Source organism: Eleutherodactylus coqui, chromosome 9 (genome assembly GCF_035609145.1).
Source record: "Eleutherodactylus coqui strain aEleCoq1 chromosome 9, aEleCoq1.hap1, whole genome shotgun sequence".
NCBI classification, from domain to species: domain Eukaryota; kingdom Metazoa; phylum Chordata; class Amphibia; order Anura; family Eleutherodactylidae; genus Eleutherodactylus; species Eleutherodactylus coqui.
Genome location: NC_089845.1, coordinates 145803045 through 145825454, shown reverse-complemented (window position 1 = coordinate 145825454; position 22410 = coordinate 145803045). Strand labels below are relative to the sequence as shown.

The 22410-nt window shown below is 41.2% G+C and overlaps 1 long non-coding RNA gene across 1 annotated transcript; it reads left to right on the top strand.

Annotated features, from left to right (window-relative positions):
* Positions 1 to 1242: 1242 nt before the first annotated feature.
* On the top strand, positions 1243 to 20548 carry LOC136578865 (uncharacterized). The gene is made up of 3 exons (XR_010786671.1): positions 1243 to 1313; positions 5332 to 5425; positions 20447 to 20548. It is a non-coding gene; the product is annotated as an uncharacterized lncRNA (long non-coding RNA).
* Positions 20549 to 22410: the final 1862 nt, after the last annotated feature.

Sequence of the window (22410 nt, the reverse complement as noted above, 5' to 3'; positions counted from 1 at the left end):
TTAGTTTTGTCCTGGAGAAAAGCACGTTTGTCTGAATCCACCCTGGCTGGGACAAACTTGTAATTTGCAAATAAGGAAGATGGAACAATACCTCTGCAGCGTCACCTATTGGAAGGCGGCTTTCCTGCAAGTCAATGTTAGACTCTTTATACAAGCCAAGCCATAATCCATACGCAGACAGCTGTTTCAGGGTGTTTGCAGCTCATCAGTGTGTAGTAGGTTTCTGGCTTGGCTAGCGAGAGGCTTGTGACGTGGGTCAGCAATGCCATCTTTTCTCCTTACGGAGATTACCTAGAGGGTGAGTGAGTAAGGAGACTTGTAAGGCCATTCATGCTCTTCTCAGTAGCCAAGCCAGAAACCTACTACACACTTGGGCAAACACCCCGAAACAGCTGTCTGTGTATGGATTCTGACTTGGCTTTCAATTCGCAGTCATTGTTACAAGGCTTGTACAAAGAGTCTAACATTGACTCGCAGGAAAGCTGCCTTCCAATAGATGATGCTGCGGAGGTATTGTTCCATCTCCCTTATTTGCATATTACCCAGAAGAGCATGAATAGCCTTCCAAGTCTCCTCACTCACCCACCTTCTAAGTGCTCTCCCTAAGGAGAAACGATAGCGTTCCTGCCCAACAAGCTGGTAATTGTGTTATAGTGGTTGTCTGTGTATGGATTCTGACTTGGCTTTCAATTCGCAGTCATTGTTACAAGGCTTGTACAAAGAGTCTAACATTGACTTACAGGAAAGCTGCCTTCCAATAGATGATGCTGCGGAGGTATTGTTCCATCTCCCTTATTTGCATATTACCCAGAAGAACATGAATAGCCTTCCAAGTCTCCTCACTCACCCACCTTCTAAGTGCTCTCCCTAAGGAGAAACGATAGCGTTCCTGCCCAACAAGCTGGTAATTGTGTTACAGTGGTAAATTAGAAGATAAATACAATGTTTTCATCTTCTAATAAGCCGATAATATTCATATTAGCAGTCCTACAATTGTCTGTGACTACAGTCCATAGAACGAGTTACTATATTTTCCTGTATTTCACATTCTCAGGGCTTTAGACACATTTATGTAACTAGTAAAAATAATGAAACCCGCAAACTGGTATAACTTGTAGATCCAGAAATATAATGGGATGATTGTGACTCAATGCCTTTCTCCATAGGCCAAGGCCGGACATGTGTGTATGTTTTCACAGCTCATTAGTAGTTAGCATGGCAAAATTGTATATCTTGGGTCCAAATTTCATAAGATTAGAAGCGGGTGCTTTGAATTTCAATAAACATCAAGGTTTGGGCCCGACTACCGTCCTGTAAGTCAGCACTTTCATGAATATTGTTAGGGAGCTGCGAATTAAAGAGGTTTCCATAAATGTATTTGAATTTAAATGTATTTACATGTGTTGGATTGTATTATGCTTCACGGCTGTCTCATTTTCAGCTTTTTTTGTTGTATTTGAAAAGACTCTTTGTGTATTCTATTTGTACCCATCCAGTTTTACATGATTTATGCTTTATGAATTATTCTCATACACTGTATCACATGAAAAATTAAATATTTAAAATGCCTTCTCACTGAACTGGCGCAGGTAAATTTATATCAGTCGTTCCGCCTGGCGTCTGCGATAGTAATATTATAACATTACAATAATTTGGGGATTTGTATAAAAAATAAATAAAGGAAAACATCATAAAAATGAGAAAGGGTCAGCCAATAGAAAAGAAGTAAAATAATGCAATATAGATTTGTTTACTTTGGAACGTCTTTCCTGATTGTTGGCATGTTTGTTCGTACATAAATCAATGCACTTTACGAGCAGAAATGGTTAAGTAACAAAATGTGAAAAATCTGTATTACATGTGTATCTCAAACTCAAAAAATGATCATGTCGAAATTGAATTTATCGTGAAATTTTAGCATAATGGTATTTATGTGTAAACACAGCCACGGTGGATAGAGTTTTTACATTTCATAAGCTGTACAAATTGAAGGTTGGACAATTTCAAGCCTTTTCATAAAACATGTATGTGGGTGTAAATGTTAGTAATTTATTATTTGGCAAATTTTACGGGGGGGGTGTAGTAAGTCTGTAGTGGGGAGGATGGAGGACGTGGGACTGCCATTCTCGGTATCAGCAGAGGTGTCAGAGTTAAGACTCCCACGATCAGCAAGTTAGCCCCTAACGTGGGGTTAGGGGATGACTTATGATCCTGAAATAATCCCTTTAAACCCTTTAGTGGCATGCCTGGAAAATCTCCGGGGCTTGCTGCACTGACTATGCAATTAAACCCTGGAAGATTTCCGTGGACAAACCTAGTGCTGAAATGTGCAGAGCACTGAGCTATCATCTGAAATGTTGCGGGGTTTTTATTGCATTGTTGACTCATTTAAAAAACCTGCCGTGTGAGGCATGACATGGTAATAATAAACCTGCCATTGAAGGGGTTAATGGGGTTGTCTGAGATGGGTTTTTTTTCTTTCAAAAACATATTCTCCATGCAAGAATATAATAAACAGGCATATACTCCCCTCTCCTACATCTCCTGCACTCCTACTTGGTCCTCCGTGCCCGTTGTTTATAGACTGCAGTTAGCCTGTGCACAGGATGTCACAAAGTGCTGCATCCAATAATAAAGCACTGAGCTCTGTCATGCGCTGCAGCAGTCTGTGACATTCTGCAAACAGGCTGCAACAGCCTCTAAACATAACATGACGGGGGAGACTTGGGGCTGGACACAGTGGGGAGCAGGGAGAGGTGAGTATATGTTTTTTATGCTGTTGCATGGGGAACATGGTTTTGGAAAAAAAAAAACTTGGCCAACCCCTCTAGACAAACCAGAATGTTTCACATTTTAGATTCTTCAAAGTAGCCCCCTTTTACTTTAATGACAGCTTTGCATTCTCTCAATCAGCTTCATGCTGTAGTCACCTGGAATGGTGTTCAGCTAACTGGAATGCCTTGTCAAGACTTAATTAGTGGAATTTACTTTCTTCATGTATTTGAGACAATCAGTTGTGTTGTGCCGAGGTAGGGTTGGTACTAGAAATGAGCGAACGTACTCGGATAGGCACTACTCGTCCGAGTAATGTGCCTTATCCGAGTACCTCCCCGCTCGTGCTGAAAGGTTCGGGAGCTGCCGCTGCTGACAGGTGAGTCGCAGCGGGGAGCGGGGCAGAGCGGGCGGGAGAGAAGGAGAGAAAGATCTCCCCTCCGTTCCTCCCCGCTCTCCCTTGCAGCTCCCCGCTCCGTGCCGGCACCCGAATCTTCAGCACGAGCGGGGAGGTACTCGGATAAGGCACATTACTCGGACGAGTAGTGCCTATCCGAGTACGTTCGCTCATCTCTAGTTGGTACACATTCATACATACGCAGAAAAGGTGACCTTTATGTTTACTACTTAACTTCATATGTCTTCCTTTATAGTTTTAATGTCTTCAATAAGAATCTACAAGGTCAGGGGAAAAAAAAACATGGAATGTAAAGGTGTGTCCAAACTTTGGACTGGCACTGTATATCACAATATTTAAAATTATTCCAAATCACACCCCTTCTTATGTTATGGTATATCATTCAGATTGCTGGAGGTCTTACCTCTGTGTCAAAATAAAGAGGTAGAAGCCCCTATATCAATTTCTCTGTACAGCTTAGGATCCTTCTTCCAACTATGATGGAATACTTGTTTCCCTGAAAATAAGACAGTGTCTTATATTAATTTTTGTTCAAAAAGGTTTAACTTTTTTACATGTATAGCTGCCTGGACACTATTTAAATTGACTTTTTTAATTAACTGTTAGCAGGGCTTAATTTTGGAGTAGGGCTTATATTCCAAGCATCCACAAAAAGCCTGAAAAATCATATTGCATGCTCAAAAATTCTGGAAAATCATGTTATGTCTTATTTTCAGGGTATGTCTTATTTTCAGGGACACAGGGAGTGAATGTATGTGATGACTAGTAAAAATGCCTTCAAACATGCATTGAATGAAAGTAGTATCTATAAGTATACTTTGCAGGATGGATTTAACAGACTGTATTAAGTACCAGCATTGCAACGATATGTTAGGAGCCTGTAAGCCAAGACCATGCATACCAGAGAGGTAGAACATGACCCTGGACAGAGATGGTCCAGCCCTGGTTGTTCTCTTACACTCTGGTTTTGGGTGTCGAGAACCCGTGCAAGACTTCCCACTTCTTTCCATAGTATTATTAGCAAACTGTAGGGGACTGGATGGGGAACAACATGCTGCCTTCAGGTCCTAGATGATACTTGCTATGAGGAACCTTCTCTTTGCAGAGGGGTAACTTGAAGCTTTTGGGACCCAATGCAAAACCTGTAACAGGGTCCCCAACTATAATGCTTTATTCATAGTACTGGGCTCCCTATATGGAGAAGATATATGGGCCCCCTAAGGCTCCTGGGCCCGGGTGCAACGGCATCCCCTGCACCCACTATAGTTACGCCAGTGCTTCTATGTCCATCACTGGTGCAGACACTAAATTGCTGATGTCTTAGGGGGACATTCATTAATAAAGTCACAAGAAAACCCATACCCCTTATTTAAATGAATATCTAAAGTTAATCAAATATATCAGTGATCAAAAAATCTGGATAATTAACACTTACAAACCAGCAAATGCTCAATATTTGCTTAAAGGGGTTGTGTCATTACACTGGGCACCGTATAAAACAAGAAAAAAACATACTTACCTGTTTTCGGACCCCTGGTATACAGCAGAGCAACACTAACGGCGCCATCCTCGGCACCTGGAGGTGTCAACACCTGCTGAAAGTTAGGTAACCTTGGCGGCCAACCATAGGCCGCATCTTCACTGTCCCAAATTCCTGGCATACCGCCCAGGATATGAGTGCCAATGCCCGGAGTTAGGACAGTGACACTGCAGCCTCCAATTGGCAGCAGCGCTCACCTGATTTCCAGCAGATGTCGATGCTGGGTGCCTAGGGACAAGGCCGCGGGAGCCGCTCAGCTGTGTATCAGGGAGCTGTAAACAGGTGAGGGTGCTCTATTTATTTTTAACCCCATGCCCATCTTTTTGTTTGTCATGACTCACCCCTTTTAACCTCGTTATAGATGTTGCTGTCTCTGAGCCTTATTGCTTCAAACTGCTTATTAGCCAGATATTCAAGGCAACGCAAATAGTTCTTACAAATGTTCCTTTTGATAGGTTTAATTTAATGACTTTGATGAGGCGCATGGCCATACAGTATACAGAAATAGCAATTTTACTAAACTGTATTATTTTAAACAATTAATTAAACTAGATTATTTACTTTTTTCTCTTTTTTTACCCGTTTTGTTTCTTTCCAACAGTGTCAAAGCAAAATCCGATGAAAAATGGACAGACTAACAAATGCTGCTTTACTAAATGAATACAGCCCAGAGTATACCGGTATTGTTGCACAGGGTAAATCATAATACATGAAGAATGCTTGTTGTGGTACTTACAGTAATGTTTGCATTTTGCTTTGTATTTAAAGCCTACCTGACCTTTCAGATGACTTTTTAGAACAAGCTTCCTTGTAAGTGCATGAGGAATAATACTAGTTTGGGCCATTATATGGCTTGCATCCTGTACTTCATACCATTTTTCCCTCTGCAGGCTGTATTGGTGATTTTCAGTTCCCAGAATACATTTCTGACTTTGGAGAAAATGGTGCATGGCCTAAATGCAACATTTTGCAACAAACATTCTAACAAAAATGGCATCAGACATTGGCATGACTTTTGGTGTAAACTTAAGGCCCCTTTACACACAACGATTATTGCTCAAAATTCATTCAAATGGCTGAAAGTGAGCAACAATCGTTATGTGTAAACACGGGCATCCATGCACTTTTCGTTCAATTATCGTTTCCCACTGGTTTTTAGCTGGCATAAAAACCATTGTCAAGCGATTTGAATGGAATTTGTGCACTCTTTTGAGCAGCTTCTCAACTTGAGGGGAGTAAACAATATACTCATTGTGCTTGCCTTGCATACATAATGAGTACATAGTTTACTCATGCCAGAAGAAGACAATGAAATTCTGATGGCCCGAAAATCCCTCGCATAAACACTTGCCCACCTGAGCAAACAACTCATACTGAGTTTTCTTTAGCTAATGAAGGAATGGAGATGATTAATAGCCAATATCTCAACATGTAATTTTAGGCGAAATTCAGTAGTTCAGTAGTGTAGCCATTTTAGTGATAACCATTGTGTGTAAAAGGGCCTTAAGCCAACTAACAAGTTGTATAAAGTTAGACTAGACGGTCTAAAGAGTCAACAGATTCATTATGCAGCGTGAGCCACTGTGATAAATCTGGCACATTTTAAGACTGTTTAGTCTAAGGGTATCTTTACACAGGCTGATACTCGCCAGAGTGATTATAAGCAACTATTGGCCCCTGATACATTTGGCCAGTCACATATTTTACTGTGATTGTATTGAAAACAGCGTTTATAGTGATTTGTCAATTTGCCTTCATATGATTTACAGTACAAATTGAGATGATAAGGTCCTACCTTCAGTGACTGACTTGCCATATCTAATACTGTCTTGGAATTAGGTGTAAGGTTAAGAAATAGGCCGCACACCCTGCAAATTTATTAAGACAACTCCTCCTCTGCTATTTTCATTTAAATCATACATTTAATTTAATTCCACTTACCTTGCTACTTCCCTGGATTTAAGAGCTGCTGAAGTGGAAAAAACATTTTACCAATAAGGTGGATATATTCATTTTTCTTAATAAGATTTCTATCCCTTATAGTTGAAAGAAAAAGTGAACGTTTTGGAATCATATGGATTTCTGTATTGATTACTAATAAAATGTGGTCTGATTATAATCTAAGCCACAATTGTAGGTGAACACAATGTAACTAAACTAATAACACACAAACAGTTGGACCATTGATGTCTTTTACGGAGCACATTGAGTAAATATCCACAGTGCAAGGAGAAAAATAGTATGTGAACCTCTGTTATTGACTTCACTAAGAGCTATGTGACAAGAAATGTTTCAATTTATAAAGAGGAGATTGGAAGTGTGGGTTTCACCGATGCCTTGCCCATTAATAAAAACATACAAAGCCTGGTTACTGACAAATCTGTACTTCTCAAGAAAGAGTGGTTGGTATGAATTGTGCCTCAATGAATACAACGTTCAGAAGATGTGCTATTGAGGTTCAAAAGGTTACAAAAAATGACTAAAGACTTTGGCATATAGTATTCCACAGTTAGACAAATTGTGTTGTGTTACAAAAAAAAATTTTTTTCTTTTGGGCAAGATTTTTGTTCCTTACAGAGTTTGGGATGCAGATTCCAAATTTGTTCTCCAATTTTGTCTGTCAGGAATAGATCTATAGACCATAACCTTAACAATAGAAAAAAGTGGAGATATAATTGCAATTAAATATGTTTTATAAATGTACAGTAAATCCTAAATAGGGTAACATACAGTTATAAGCATGACATAAGATCACCAGGCAGTAGAGATAAGCGAGCGTACTCGGTAGGACAGATACTCGAGCGAGTATCGTCCTTACCGAGTACTTGCCTGCTCGCCCGCAAAGATTCGGGTGCGGGGAGCAGCGGGGGAGAGCGGGGGAGAACGGGAGGGAGATCTCTCTCTCCCCCTCCCCCCTCTCCCTCCTGCTCACTCCCGCAACACAGCGCTCACCCATGCCGGCACCCGAATCTTTGCGGGCGAGCAGGCAGGTACTCGGTAAGGACGATACTCGCTCGTGTATCTGTCCCTACCGAGTACGCTCGCTCATCTCTACCAGGCAGCAGATGTATAATAACAAAACTTCCACAAGTGGCATGAAAATATGGTAGTTAGATGCAATGTTTGCATAAGTTACTGATTTCATTTATGTATGCCAGTGTTCTCCCTTGGGATGTTCCAGCAGTAATCAGCCAGAATCACAGGCATCCACTTTCCTTCATACTGTTTTTCAATTGCATGTATGTCTTGGTGACATTTTTCACCATGCTCATCTGATAAGTCACTACTAGAGATGAGCGAGTATACTCGCTAAAGGCAATTGCTCGAGCGAGCATTGCCTTTAGCGAGCACCTGCCCGTTCGAGACTGAAGGTTCGGGTGCCGGTGGCTGGCAGGGAGCTGCGGGGGAGAGCGGGGAGGAACGGAGGGGAGATCTCTCTCTCCCTCTCTCCCCCCGGCTCCCTCCTGCTGACAGCCACTACTCACCGCTCCCCCGCGCCGGCACCCGAACCTTCAGTCTCGAGCGGGCAGGTACTCGATAAAGGCAATGCTCGCTCAAGCAATTGCCTTTAGCGAGTATACTTGCTCATCTTTAGTCACTACATCTCTCCGGGAAGTAATGTTAGACAGTTTTGATAAATGAGGCCGGTGGATTTAATGGTCAATATACTGTACCAAATTATTACAATATTGAATAGCCTACTTTCTTATGATGTCTAAAACTTTATAATCTTGTCAGACAGACAATTTTGGTTTCCATATCTGGATTCAGCACACTGAATACCCTTGTAACTCAGTGTTCTCTACAAATGGAGAAAATTGCGGACAGTTGCTACTCTCCCTAGGAATGGGTATCCTGTTAAGATCACTCCTAAGAACACAATAGGCAATCCCGAGAGAGGTTAAAAGGTACCCAAGAGGAACAGCAAAAAAATCTAGAGAAAACTCTACAAACTTCAAACTGTGCCCAGTATTAGAAAAACATTGAGCAAGAACGGTACTTATGAAAGGACACCAATGGTGGATTAGCTATTCAAACCACTGTGAAACTTCCTAGTGGGCTGGTCGGGTACTGGGGCTGATGGAGTGGAAAAAAATTGTTTCTAAAAATGTATTATGTGAAATTTCTAAAAATAAAATAAAAACACTTACACTTACCTGTGTAAATCCTCTTGCCCCCGGCATCTGCAGCCTGCACCTGGCATGGGCTGTTCACCCACTTAGTTTTGGGCAGAGCAATCATGTGACAAAAATGGGGGATACTATTACTGTGTGAATCACCACAGGTGGCTTTACTACTATATGGGGCATTATGAATAAGGACATTATGTAGAGGTTTGGAAAACAAAGCCAGGTCCTTGGAAAATTGAGGAGTTAGAGATGTCTGTATCAGATTCTGCAGAGACAAACCTGTGACCAGGAGAAATTGTTATGGCAGTCTGGGCCAGATGAAGAAAAAGGGAAAGTGAATGACTCCAGCCAGAGGGAACATCACCTGTGATCACTGGTTATAACTGTACTGTCATCATGTATACGGTCTGCAGAGTGACTATGTGGTCACTGAATCAGGGTAATAATGGTCTTTGAATAGTGTTTTTTTCTTCTTCAGCAATACTGGTAGCATTATTTGGTCCTCATATGGTGTTATTGGTAATATTTATCTCTGTAGTGGTTATTGAGTGACAGTATGTTGGTATTAATCACTATCTAGTGATATTACGCAGTCACTCTGTAGGGTAATATGTTGTTGTTATGTGACTATTATTTTGCCCACATATAGTGGCCTTTTTGGTAATGTTGGTCTTGGTATAATGGGTTTTATGCAGTGGCAGTATGGAGGTAATTATATGGGCAATGATGATTACTGTCATACTGTGTGTGTGGTTTATTTTTCTTCAGTTCTACAAAATAGATTTTTTTTAACTGTGTACATTAAAAAAAAAGTTTATTAATACTTGTTCCATTATCTATTTAGACCCACTAGGGATGTCACAATGTGATCTTTGATATACCTATGCACCTATAATAGAAAAACAATCTATTAGGCTATGCTGAAGGATCAGCCTAACAGTCATTCAGCTGTGGCATGCCTGGAGGCCTTTCCATTTGTGGGGGACTGATGAGGACAGAAGGAGACCCCTCCCTTTCTGTCTAACCACCTAGGTGCCATGGTTGTCATTGACCAAGGCATTTAGGGAGTTAAATGACAGGGATCAGTGTTTTGCTGATCTTGGCCATTACAGCGAGAGCTTGGCTGTCAGTCAACACAGGGACTATGCAGGCATAGGACACATGTCACAAATGTCTGTCATAGAAGCTAAAGACAAGCCAGTCTATGACGATCATTTATGTCAAGCAGGCTTAATGGGTCAGAAATAGGTGGCACCTTAATGTACTGTATACCTTCAGTTCTTCATAGTAAATTTGTTGCAGTTAGAGATGAGCGAGCACGCTCGTTCAAGGCTGATGCTTGATCGAGCATCAATCTTGTCGAGTAACTGATTACTCAACCGAGCACCATATGGGGGTGCAGCGGGGGAGGGGGGGAGAGATCTCTCTCACTCTCCCCTCCGGATGGTGCTCGGTCGAGTGATCAGTTATTCAACAAGACCGCTGCTCGATCGAGCATCAGCCTTAAACGAGCGTGCTCGCTCAACTCTAATTGTGGTGAGCTATGCATGCAACATAGGCTTCTCTGCTTCTCCTACTTGTTGTGTGCATGCTCTTTGACCTGTGCAAGGAGATGGAGGAGGTGAGCTGTGACCATCACCTATTGTGAATAGTGGATCCTGTGTTATCCATAAGTAGGAGGTACCTTTCATGGCAATCCTGGCTGTGATGATAATAGTGCGATGATATGGTGTTCATAGCCAGTGACAAGTTCCCTTTAAACAGCTTGCCTGTTATTTTAGCATTACTTATTTTCATGTCTTTGTTTGTAAATAAATATTGTATTGTTTTGTAACTCTTTCTGCAGCATCGTAGCCTGAGGGCCAGGTCACACGGACGTTTTTTGGTCCGATCTGCAGGCACGCTTGCGATCTGCAGATCTATAGACCAAATGCATCCCAATGGGATCAGGCACATGTCCGCTTTTTATGCGGATGTGCGATAAATTATAGGACACAACGATTCGCAGAATGCGCCTATCTGCGTTTTGCGAATCATTGTGTTCTATATATGCGCTCAATGGGGCCGGCGGCAGCAGCGCCAACCCCATTGAGAACATATACTGAAGATCGTTCTCCTCTGCCACAGCTGTAACAGCTGTGGCAGAGAAGAACGATGTTCGCCAATTGAATTCAATGGAGCCGGCAATACAGCCGGCTCCATTGAAAGCAATGGGCTGCCGGCAAGCGCTGGATAAATTTTCGGGGAAGGGCTTAAAATATAAGGCTTCCCTGAAAAGCATCCTTCAAATGTGTAAAAAATAAAAAAAATGTATACTCACCTTTTTCCAGCAGCCGGAGTTCAGCCGCGTCCGGCCGGCAGTTCTCCTGAACTGCTCTGTGTAGTATTCAGCAGATGGGGATTTAAAATCCCCGCCTGCTGAATGAGCTGCCTCTGATTGGTCACAGCCCTCACCAATCAGCGGCAGCTTTCACTCACCCATTCATGAATTCATGAATGGGTGAGTGAGTGCTGCCTCTGATTGGCTGAGCGCAGGGACCAATCAGAGGCAGCTCTCAGCTATTGAATGACAGCTGAGAGCTGTGGCAGAGGAGAGCGGGCAGCGCTCCTTTGATCGGGGCCCTTTCACTGAAAACGCTGCTGGTGCAGCTTTTTCAGCGAATCGTCGGCCCCGGTCACGCGATTTGCGGATGCGCATCTGTTATGCGATCCACAAATCACTGGAAAAAACGCCCGTGTGCCCGAGGCCTGAATCTGCAATGCTATACCACCACCCGCGACACCAGCCCTCGTGACAACTTCACAAGCCCCAAAAGTTGAATCTTTACCATTAGTCTCATTCAAGAGTCAAGGCTCTTACCTCATTAGAATTAGTCACAGGCTGTAGGAAAGCCGCATGATCGACATCTACTTGTAGTGCAGGTTTAAATGGTAAACTAGAATCAAAATAATCTAATCAATTATAATATGACTGAAACAAGAAAATCTTACTGCTGAACCATAACTACTACTGGTTTTGTTATGAATGACATGACAAATATTGGCGGCACATGTATCCCTCCTCACCAAGCTGTTCTGCATTTTTCTGATAACATTCCATTTATGCAGCTTGTAACGGGTTATAATATGTATGTGTAGCATAGTGAAAAAATATAAGTATTGATAAAACACTTCACAGGAATCCTCCATTTCTTATCAGAGTACTTACCTTATTGCAAGAGAACACAAGATAGTTGCTATCAATGCAATTATGTTTTTCCATTACAGCTAAATATGTCCTAAATAAATGTAGTATAGAACAATGCATTGAAAAAAAAAAAAAATACAGACATCCTCAAACCGAATGTCTTGATGTTCCTGGAAACATGTATTGCATTGCTAACTTTAAGAGACATGATTGAGAGCATTCATATATTCCAGCCTCTTAATCAGCAAATGCACTTCACTAATGGAGACGATTCTTCATAGCAAAACATATCTAGCTTTTAATCTAACAATAAAAGAAGGACTGGGATTTGCACATTTTCTTGTAGACGTGAGTGTAAGTCAATCTGCTTTAGTGCTTTTTGCCATTAAAATCTTTCTACATGTGTTTTGCATGTTCATGAGATTTGCATAGAACGATACAATTAATAATTTCCACAGTAACACAGAGTTCAATATTTCACAATTATTGCACTGGTGAATTGAAATAGATCTTGTACCACAATGGCCGTGAATAAATATAGACAAACATTTCATTCTACATGGGCAGATCTGTCTCTTCTGTATGTGATGAATAGGGTGGGGAGTGTGGAGAAACTTTCTTCACCTTTTAGCTTGGAAATGTCAAGGTTCTTGTTCTGTAGAAGAAAACTACGAATGGCAGCATAATACACATCAGGCCAACTATATACAAAAATGATAAATTCTGTTACTTATTTAATGATACTTTCTCCATATTATTGTATTTTAAAGGGTATATTAAAAATAGAAGAACGGGAAAAGAGATGGAGCTGAGCAAGGTTCTGGTCCAGACAAATTGGGGCACAAGTCACTCAACACAGACACCTAATTCAATAGAAGAAAACTACGAATGACAGCATAATGCACATCAGGCCAACTATATACATTAATTATAAATGCTGTTAGCTATTTAATGACACTATCTCCATATTATCCGTATTACTACAGATACACATGAAATGTTTATGTCAGCAAAACCTATGAGTTTTATTTTGACTATATCAGTGGTTTCAAAATCATTTTCATCTAGGGCTACATTAGCATTATGGTTATTTCAAATGGCCATTTGTAATTGTAAGACTGTATTTTAAATGATATATAAAAAATGGGGGAATGAGAGAAGAGATGGACATGAGCAAGTTGCTAGTCCAAAAAAATTGGGGCACAGGTTCCCCAATGCAGACACCTAATTCTGAACAGCCAAGTAATAAGAGAAGAGGGAAAATTATGGAAGTTAGCAGAACTTAGCGAAAAGCGCCCAAAAAATTGCTTAGGGCAGGGCCCTTACTTACTAGGTTATAAAGCACTATAACACAGTGTCCTGTCTGATCCATGCAGCAGGCTCACAGGATATGGATAGGCAGGCTGAAACAAACTGTTCTCTGCAGGATAGGAGCAAGGACAAGCTGGGATGTATAAACCACCTCATGGTCTGAGACCCGCAAGTAAGTGTTGTACTGTAGGATAGCCTCAACGGGAGAAGCAGACAGGGGAGTGAACAGCAAAGACTCCGGGCTTCAAGAACAGCCACAGCGCTTGCAGTATAGGACTAAGAAGGAGGTTGTGATCCTGGTACCCAACAGCAGGCCATAAACAAGACCACGGTGTGCCAGAGGGTCTTCCCAGAACAGAGCTCAGGAACCTACAATCTAGTAGAGGCTCTTCTGTGTGCAGGCCACATACAATGACATGGTGGGCTGTATTCAGCCCGTGGGCCTTGAATTTGACACATGTGGACTTCTCCTGCTCCTGCCCTGGCTGACCCACACTCCACAGGCAAACAGATCAAATGATAAACCCTTTTGGGACCCACCAATTGCCTGTATATTTTAAACACCAGCTGAACTGACGAAGGGGTTATCCCCGAAACACGTATTCACAAGCTGTTCACGTACTTTCACAAACCTTTGGTCACTTCTTATATTGCTTTAATCTGGAGTGTTGCGCCGTCTCCATTGCCATTTTTTTTTCTTTGTATTCTCTCACTCTATCATGCCCGCCCAGGTGGTGCGTCATCTGGTCTGGCAGCACCTCCATTATTGAAGTTTACCACTTCACTTCACGACTTTTATAGTATCATTGTTCACAACGGTACGGGTTTTGCTCCACCGCTCTTTTTCCTCCTAATTCCTACATTGTCATAGAAGATCTCTTCTATAACATCAGTCTGTGAAAAAAAATAAAAATCACATATATGAAAACACACATTTACAAAACTTGGACATTAAAATCTTAGGACTCATTCAGATGAATATTTTTTTCTATCTGAATGCTGTCCGCATATTTCATGGATAGCACATGGACACATTATTATAGCTAATTAGGTTAGTCACAGGAGTACTTTTTCATGTGGCTCGATGATCCACGTGAAAGAATTGCTGTATGTTCTATTCTGGTTTATATCATGGATGAGAGTAGGCCATGTGATGTCCGCTAACCCTGCTGTTTGGACAGTACATGGACAAGCAATAGCAGTTCAAGTCCTCTAGTGCAGGGGTTGCCAACTCCAGTCCTCAGGGACCACCAACAGTTCATGTTTTCAGGATATCCTATGGTAAGAACACCAATGTCTGAGGCACCGACAATAATTACATCACCTGTGCAATACTGAGGAGATCCTGAAAACATGACCTGTTGGCGGTCCCTGAGGACTGGAGTTGGGGAACACTGCTCTAGTGGTACTAAGAAAAAGTTTACGAACTTTTTAGAGACATTTAAAAAAAGAAAAATGCTAAAAGTTCAAATGCCCCCTTTCCCTTTTATCATGTAAAAAATATCAATCTAAAAATAAATGTAATTGATATCACCACATCCATAAAAATCCAAACTATAAAATGTTTAATGCCCAAGATCAATAATATAATAACTTTAGAAGTACATAATGCTAGAATTGCAGAATTGCTGGGTTTTTTTTTGTCACCTCACCTGCCCCCCCCCCCCAAAAAACCCCCCAAAAACTAAAAAGTCATCAAAAAAGTTATAAGCACTTCAAAATGGCACCAGCAAAAACTACAGCTTATACTGCAAAAAAGCTCTTACACAGCTCCATAGACAGATACATAAAAAATTATGGTTCTCAGACTATGGCAACACAAAGCAATTTTTTTAAACAAATTGTTTTATTCTGTAAGTAGTAAAACATAACAAAAACTATATAAATCTAATATCATCGTAATTGTACTGACCCGAAGAATAATGGTCTGGAGACTGTTTTTAGGACATTGCCATCATTTTAGGTCTACATATTACCATTTATTTTAAAGCACCATTAATTCCAGGACACAAAACACATCAGAGCAGAGGTTTCAACGCATTACATGTAATATAATCACCATAGTGCATACATATTACACAGCACTTTATATCACATGATATTGGGTTCTGTCCCTATTGGGACTTACAATCTATAGTCACCTATCTATATGTTATTAGAGTGTGGAAGGAAATTGGAGTACCTGGAAACCCTCACAAACATGGGGAGAACATACAAACTCCATGCAGATGTTGGCCCTGGTGAGATTTGAATCCAAGAACCAGTGCCACAAGCTACCATGCTGCCCTATAAGGGAGAGTAGACCTTGCTTACAAGGGCTTACAGCCTACAAGAAAGGGGGAAGGAAACAGTAGGTGAGGATAATGCTGTGTTGGCGGCGTGGTTACTGTAAGTTGTAGGCTTGTCTGAAGAGGTTTTCAGGTTCTTTTTGAAGCCTTCTAAGGTGGAAGACTGATGTGTTGGGGCATCGAGTTCAAGGGTATAACGTGACGCACAAGAGACATCTCTGAGACAATTATCTGAAGAGCAGACTAGAGGAAAGCGGAGGAGGTCTTGCCAGTACCGGAGATTATGTGTGTGCCAGGATATTAGGTAAGAGATGTATGGGAGATGTATGAAGTTTTGTATGTCAATGATAATATCTTGAATTGGATTCTCTGGACGATGGGTAGCCAGTGAAGGGATTTTCAGAGGGAAGAAGTAGAGGAGTAACGAGGAGAGAATTGGACTAGCCGGGCAGCAGAGTTGAGGATGGATTGGTGGGACACAAGAGCATTGAATATGAGGCCGCAAAGAAGGATGCAGGATGCTTAGATTACGGTATATTAACTATTAGGTGATAGGCTGTCATTAACATTTAGATCATCTCTTTGTTTGTCGGAGATTACTAACATCTTGGGACACTTACTTATATTTAGCATTGCTGCATTGATGTTGTTATTTCTCATCAACATGACCTTCTGTACTAAGTTTGGCAATGGAATCATATAATGAATTTGTCCAATATGTGTATTGCTAACTTTGGTATTACTAGCTTTACTGTTGTTATTTAGCACATGTGGGTATTATAACTTGAATGCACTTTACATATTGAAATATTTTTAATAGAATTCAATAAAATAGTATATTTTATGCTTTCAGCTTAATGGACTGAGTATTGAATGCTTTTACATTTTTTGTGGGGGATGGTTCTTCATTCCTTTGGTTGCCTAGCACTGAGCATTCATTTCTTTTGCCTTCCTTTTATTTTTGGGGTCAATACAAATAGTAGCTGACTTTACGTAAACTGTATTTTTAACTGTATAGGGAACACTCTATAAATGAAACCCAAAAACAATGGAGGAATTGCATTCTTTTTTTGCATTCCACGCTACAATTTTTTAAAATGTTCTTGAGTACATTATATGGTGACTTAAAGGGGTTGTACCAAAATCACAAGTTATCCCTTATCCATAAGATAGGGGATAGCTTGCTGATTAGTGGGGGGCTCACTGATGAGACCTCTACTGATTCCAAGTACAGGGGTTCTATGTCTCCCTCCTACTCACTTGGTCTTACTGAACCCCTCGCAGTGAGAAGAAGACTGAATGGAGCGCTTCATTCACCATTCATTGGAGATAGCTGAGCGACAAGTGCTTGGGTATTTTTGCAAGTCCCATTGAAATGAAAGGAACGCTGGCCATCTATGCTTGGCCACCAAGACTTTCATTCTGGCTCACTGTGGAGAGAGAAGCGACCCCGGATTGACATGCAGAGGGCAAAACGAGACCCCTGTTCTCGAGTTTGGCAGGCTCTCACAACCAAGACTACCACCAGTCAGCAATATATCCTTCATCTTATGAACAGGAGATAACTCTAAATCCTGGTACAACCCCTTCCAATGGTGCCACTCAAAAATACAACTCGTACCCGAAAAACAAGCCCTAAAACGGCTATGTTTAAAGGAAGAAAAAAGGTTACGGCCCTCGGAATGCGAAGATGAAAGAAGTCCAAGCAAAAATAAAAAACCTGGCTCTGGCACCAAGGGGTTAAGGAAAAGATGCAAGCTCCGTCTAAAAATGGACAGTGAGTAGCACAAACTGTCCCTAAGTAACATCAATCTGATTAGCTGCCATGACTTGCATGACATTTCGGACAATGCAGCTTACAAGCACAATAAGATCCAATGACTTCCATTTCATTTCGGCTTTTTTTATTGATAGAGTTGCAATAGCAACCACATTAAAAAAAAAAACCCTCCATGCATTTATCCATCTTTTGTGAGCCACACTTTATAGCTTACACCGTACATCCATCAGCTATTATTGTTCATTGTACATTAGCCGGTGCGTGGCACTGCATTAGTCCTGGACTTTGACTTATGTATTATATATCATAATTTTTGCCAATGCACTAACTCAGTATGCTATTCTTTACACATAATGCGGTTGTGATAATGAGGTTCTGAGTAAGGGTTGTTCAAAGTGAAGATTCTCTGTGTAGGGGGTTCTGTCCCAATAATCAGGCCTTGATTGTGCCACGTCCCCCTGTGACGAAGCTCTTTGTGTGACTCTCTTCTTGCGACGCACTGCTGTGCGGGCCGATGACTTCTCCATCAGTACACAGTGGAACACATCAAATGTTAAATTGAAACACTGCTATGACTTTAGCTGTTTTTCCTAGTGTGCGTAGAGCAACACGAAAGGGAGCGAGATATGGTGGGCAGTAAAACTGTTTTGTACGAGAGATGTTTCAAGAAGAAAGGAGCCGCATTTCAATTCATTAGCTATGTCGCAGATTAGAACTCCTTTGTAAGCAGGGAAAAACCCCAATGGAAAAATGGAGATAGGAGGACGTTAAGGGAATGTGGCTGACAAAGTCCACTGGGATTACTCGAAGCGTTGTGCTTCAATACCAACCACTAACTGGATTTCGGCTGCAAGAAGTGAAGTCGTTTTTTTTTTTCTTGTTTTTTTTTTTTTAAATCTTTGTTCCCATACAAGCAAGACCGGCGTACATTAAGATGCATGAAGGAAGATGCATGTGGATTAATAGTCGCTATTTAAGTACTGTGTTTGGAAGTGTGAAAACAAGGAAATCTCTATACTTCATTGCAGGTTAAGATGCACTTAGAGTAAAGGAAAACATTTAATTTGTCAATAAAAACAATTAACTTGAGGCATACAGCAGGTTAGGGATTCCGGGCGGGAGCGGAGGGTCCTTGAAACATCATGGATGGTTTAAATAAACTAAAAGCAGGATGTGCTAATGGAAGGACTTGTACTGATTAATTTCAAGTCGGCTACATATTTATTACAAGAGCACGTTTCTTGGCACTTGTCAAAAACATGAAAATCGCATTATAAGAAAACCTCTCTTTAAAACCAGCACTTCTTTTAGGGTCATGGTTAAATTGCTTTGCGGATGCCATATAAAGCTGAAAACGCATTGTTTTCATATATGCAGAGTGCTCAGCATCACATTGCCCCGTTAGCAAGTCAAAAGTGCAGAGCGGGGGAAAGTTTTGAAGTACAGCGCAAATATTATAATACATAAGTCACATAGACAATGCTGGAAAAGGTTTTGTAAGCCATTACTATAGTGAAAATATAGGATATAAACTATGTTTTTTTAAAATTTAGTGATTACACATTTCTTTCACAGCCTTATATAATGGAGGTTACGTACTGCATAGAATATACTTAAAGGACACTCTAGCAAAAACACATTTTTCCAACCCAGCACCACACACATCTCATATCTCCAATATATATTGCAGTCACTTCCATGCAATGCAGTCTCCTGTCTGATGCTTATCAGGCACCATCTTGCTGTTGAGATTTGTCCCGGCTTTTTCTACCTCTGTGCTATGCTAGAAATCGCATGATTCCCCAGCACAGCATCACATGACTAGCTAGAGCCAGTACCATCTCTGTCTGCTGGTAGGACAGTGTGATTATCACTACACTGTGTATTCACCTAAATAAGGTACAGACAGACCAAAAGAATACTGTCAAGAAGATGAACGATCATCTTCTTCATTATAACTTGTGATAGGAGCACCTCTAATCATCAGCACTAACTGTGATGGGAATTTCTATATGATCCTTGTTTGGTAGGACTCATCACTATTCTGACTTTGAGAGGGACATAAAGCCAAGTAAATCTCAGGTGGTCAGAATAAGATCACATGACGCATCTGAGGAGAAGGGCTCCAGGAAGTTTCACATAGTAAGAAATAACTAACCAAGGTAATACTAGTCAACATATATAATATATTGGGGGTTAGATACATAATAAATAAATAAAAATTAACTGGAGTGGCTTTTTAAAGGGGTTATCCTACAAAAGTAATTAGTTGGGGTCTGACTACTTGGACCCCCAGAGATCATAAGAATGGGTGTTCCAAAGGTCCCAGAATGAATGGTCAAGCATAGGCACTGCCAGTCCATTCAATTAAATGGGACTTCCAAAGATAACCAAGTTTAAGCATGATCTTCAGGCCCCCCATTCCCATGATTGGGGTGGGTCGTAGCGATCAGACTCCTACTGATCACTTAGTTATCCATTACCCTGTGCAGAGGGGTTAACTTAATTTCATGGGACAAACCCTTTAATAAAATTAGTCCAGCTATGTAGCCCAGTCATATGATCAAGCAAGTACAGTATTAGGAAATGTATTGGCAGAAATAATGAATAGTGATTAATACTAACTAATTTTTACTATTGAAAGTAAAGATTATTTTGATATTGTCTTTACTAGAGATGAGCGAGTATACTCGCTAAGGCACATTACTTGAGCGAGTAGTGCCTTAGCCAAGTATCTCCCCGCTCGTCTCTAAAGATTCAGGGGCTGGCGTGGGTGACAGGTGAGAGTTGCAGGGTGGAGCGGGGGAAGAGAGGGAGAGAGAGATCTCCCCTCCGTTCCTCCCAGCTCTCCCCTGCCGCTCCCCGCCCCCCGAATCTTTAGAGACGAGCGGGCAGGTACTCGGATAAGGCACTACTGGCTCGAGTAATGTGCCTTAGCGAGTATACTCGCTCATCTCAAGTCTTTGCCCATCTCTGTCCAGTTCCTAATTTTCCTTACCGAAACTATATTTCTCTTTCAGAAACGTACCGACACTCTACAATCTGCAATGTATTCAACTCGTCCATCCCTTCTAATCTGGTTAAAGGACATCACGAACAAATCTCAAAACTTTACCGGATGAAGTAGGGCCACCACTTCCAAAAGTTTACTGGTTTAAACATATATGAAGAAAATTGTATTAACGTACAATTAATGCAAACCTTTTTACAACGTTCCTCATGAAATTCTCTCGCTTTCCACCGCACCCACTCGAATATTTGCCATTTGTATGTGAATCTGTAACCAAGTAGGTAGTGTTCAATCTGCAGGTTGGTTCCTGCTCTACTACTTGTATTCCTTCTCCTATGCCTACATACCTTGCCTGTTTCATTTCTAATATATTTCCCTATTCTTAAATATTTTATTACTAGAGATGAGGGAGCATGCTCGTTAAGGGCATTTACTTGAGAGAGCATTGCTTTTTTCGAGTAACTGTATGCTCGTCGGAGAAAATTCGGGCGGGCCGCGGGGGTGAGCGGGGGGTTGCGGAGGGGAGTGGTGGGAGAGAGAGAGCTCACTCTCCCACTGCTACACCCCCGCCGCACCCCGCGACCACCCCAAATTTTCACGGACGAGCATGCAATAACTCGAAAAAAGCGATGCTCTCTCGAGTAAATGCCCTTGCCAAGCATGCTCGCTCATTTCTATTATTACCCATCTTACTATTAATGGAGAAACTTGTCTTCTTGGGGTTTTTCACTTTATTGAAACTGCTTGTGCTAAAGTTTCTAAATGATTCTTAACTGCACATTACTTCAAAGCAGCATGGCCACTGTCTTGAGGTTATGTTTCATGCCAACCTATTCTTTATATGCTATACTTAGTCATTTGCATGATTCTATTACCTTCACCTCAAAGACATCTACTGGGCAGTCAGTCACTGGTGCAATGGTTACGTCAGTATGTGCTGCATATTTGATTTTGATAAAGCTTAGAAAACTCCTTTAAAGTCTACCTATGTTTTTAGATTACTTTTCAGAATAAACTGTCTTGTGTCTATATGAAGAATAACTATACAGGACCAGTATATGACTTTTATATCAGTTTTTCCCTTTGCATGTTTCATCTTGAATTGTCAGTTTTCTCTAGTAGATGTGGACTAGCTGTTGGAAAATAGAGAAAATCTTGCTCTCATGTAGCCAAATTTGATACAGAGAAACAGTAGCATGGAAGACATTAAAGAGACATACTGAGCAGTGCAGATGTGAATCCAGTAGGGCTTCCTACACATGGGAGAGAGCAATATGTCAAAAACATGTAACCACCTCTGGGAAGTTGCGATTCTCTGATTTTCTTGGCCGTATGAAAGCAGCTTAATTGAGTAAAACACTTGCTATTTGCTGCAGCAATGTCTCTGTATGACTCTATCTGCTTCTATCTCACTAAGCTCCTTCTCCCACTGCTGCAATCTGCAATCTGATCTATCAATGAGTTGTTAGTCAGTCTTGTCTGACAAGACTGATTTTAACAACTCTTTTCTCCGCTAACATATATTACACAGTTTCTTTTATTAGTCTGTAGTATGGATTTATATATGGTTGGTTGAAGGCTCAGTGACCATTTAGGACTTGCAAGATACTAATGTCAACCAGCCTCTGCTCTATTATAAAACTGCTTTTGTCCATAAAGTGTCTGTGTTCTAATTGTTACGATTTGTGGCAGCAACCACTATTCTGCCTTACCAGTCTATGGTTGGTACGGTGCTCTGGCTTCCAGTCAGTCTCTCACTGCGGCCTGAATTGCATGTACATACACACGTCAACTGTCTTAAAGTGCCAGTGCACTACAAGTCTGTCCTTCTCAAATCCCTGACCACCTCTACCTTTATTTAGCACCTTTCCCCTAAGGAAGGTGCGTAAGCTTTAGGTCTTCTGGTCTTAGTTACAAGTAGAGATGAGCGAGTATACTCGCTAAGGCACATTACTCGAGCAAGTATCTCCCCGC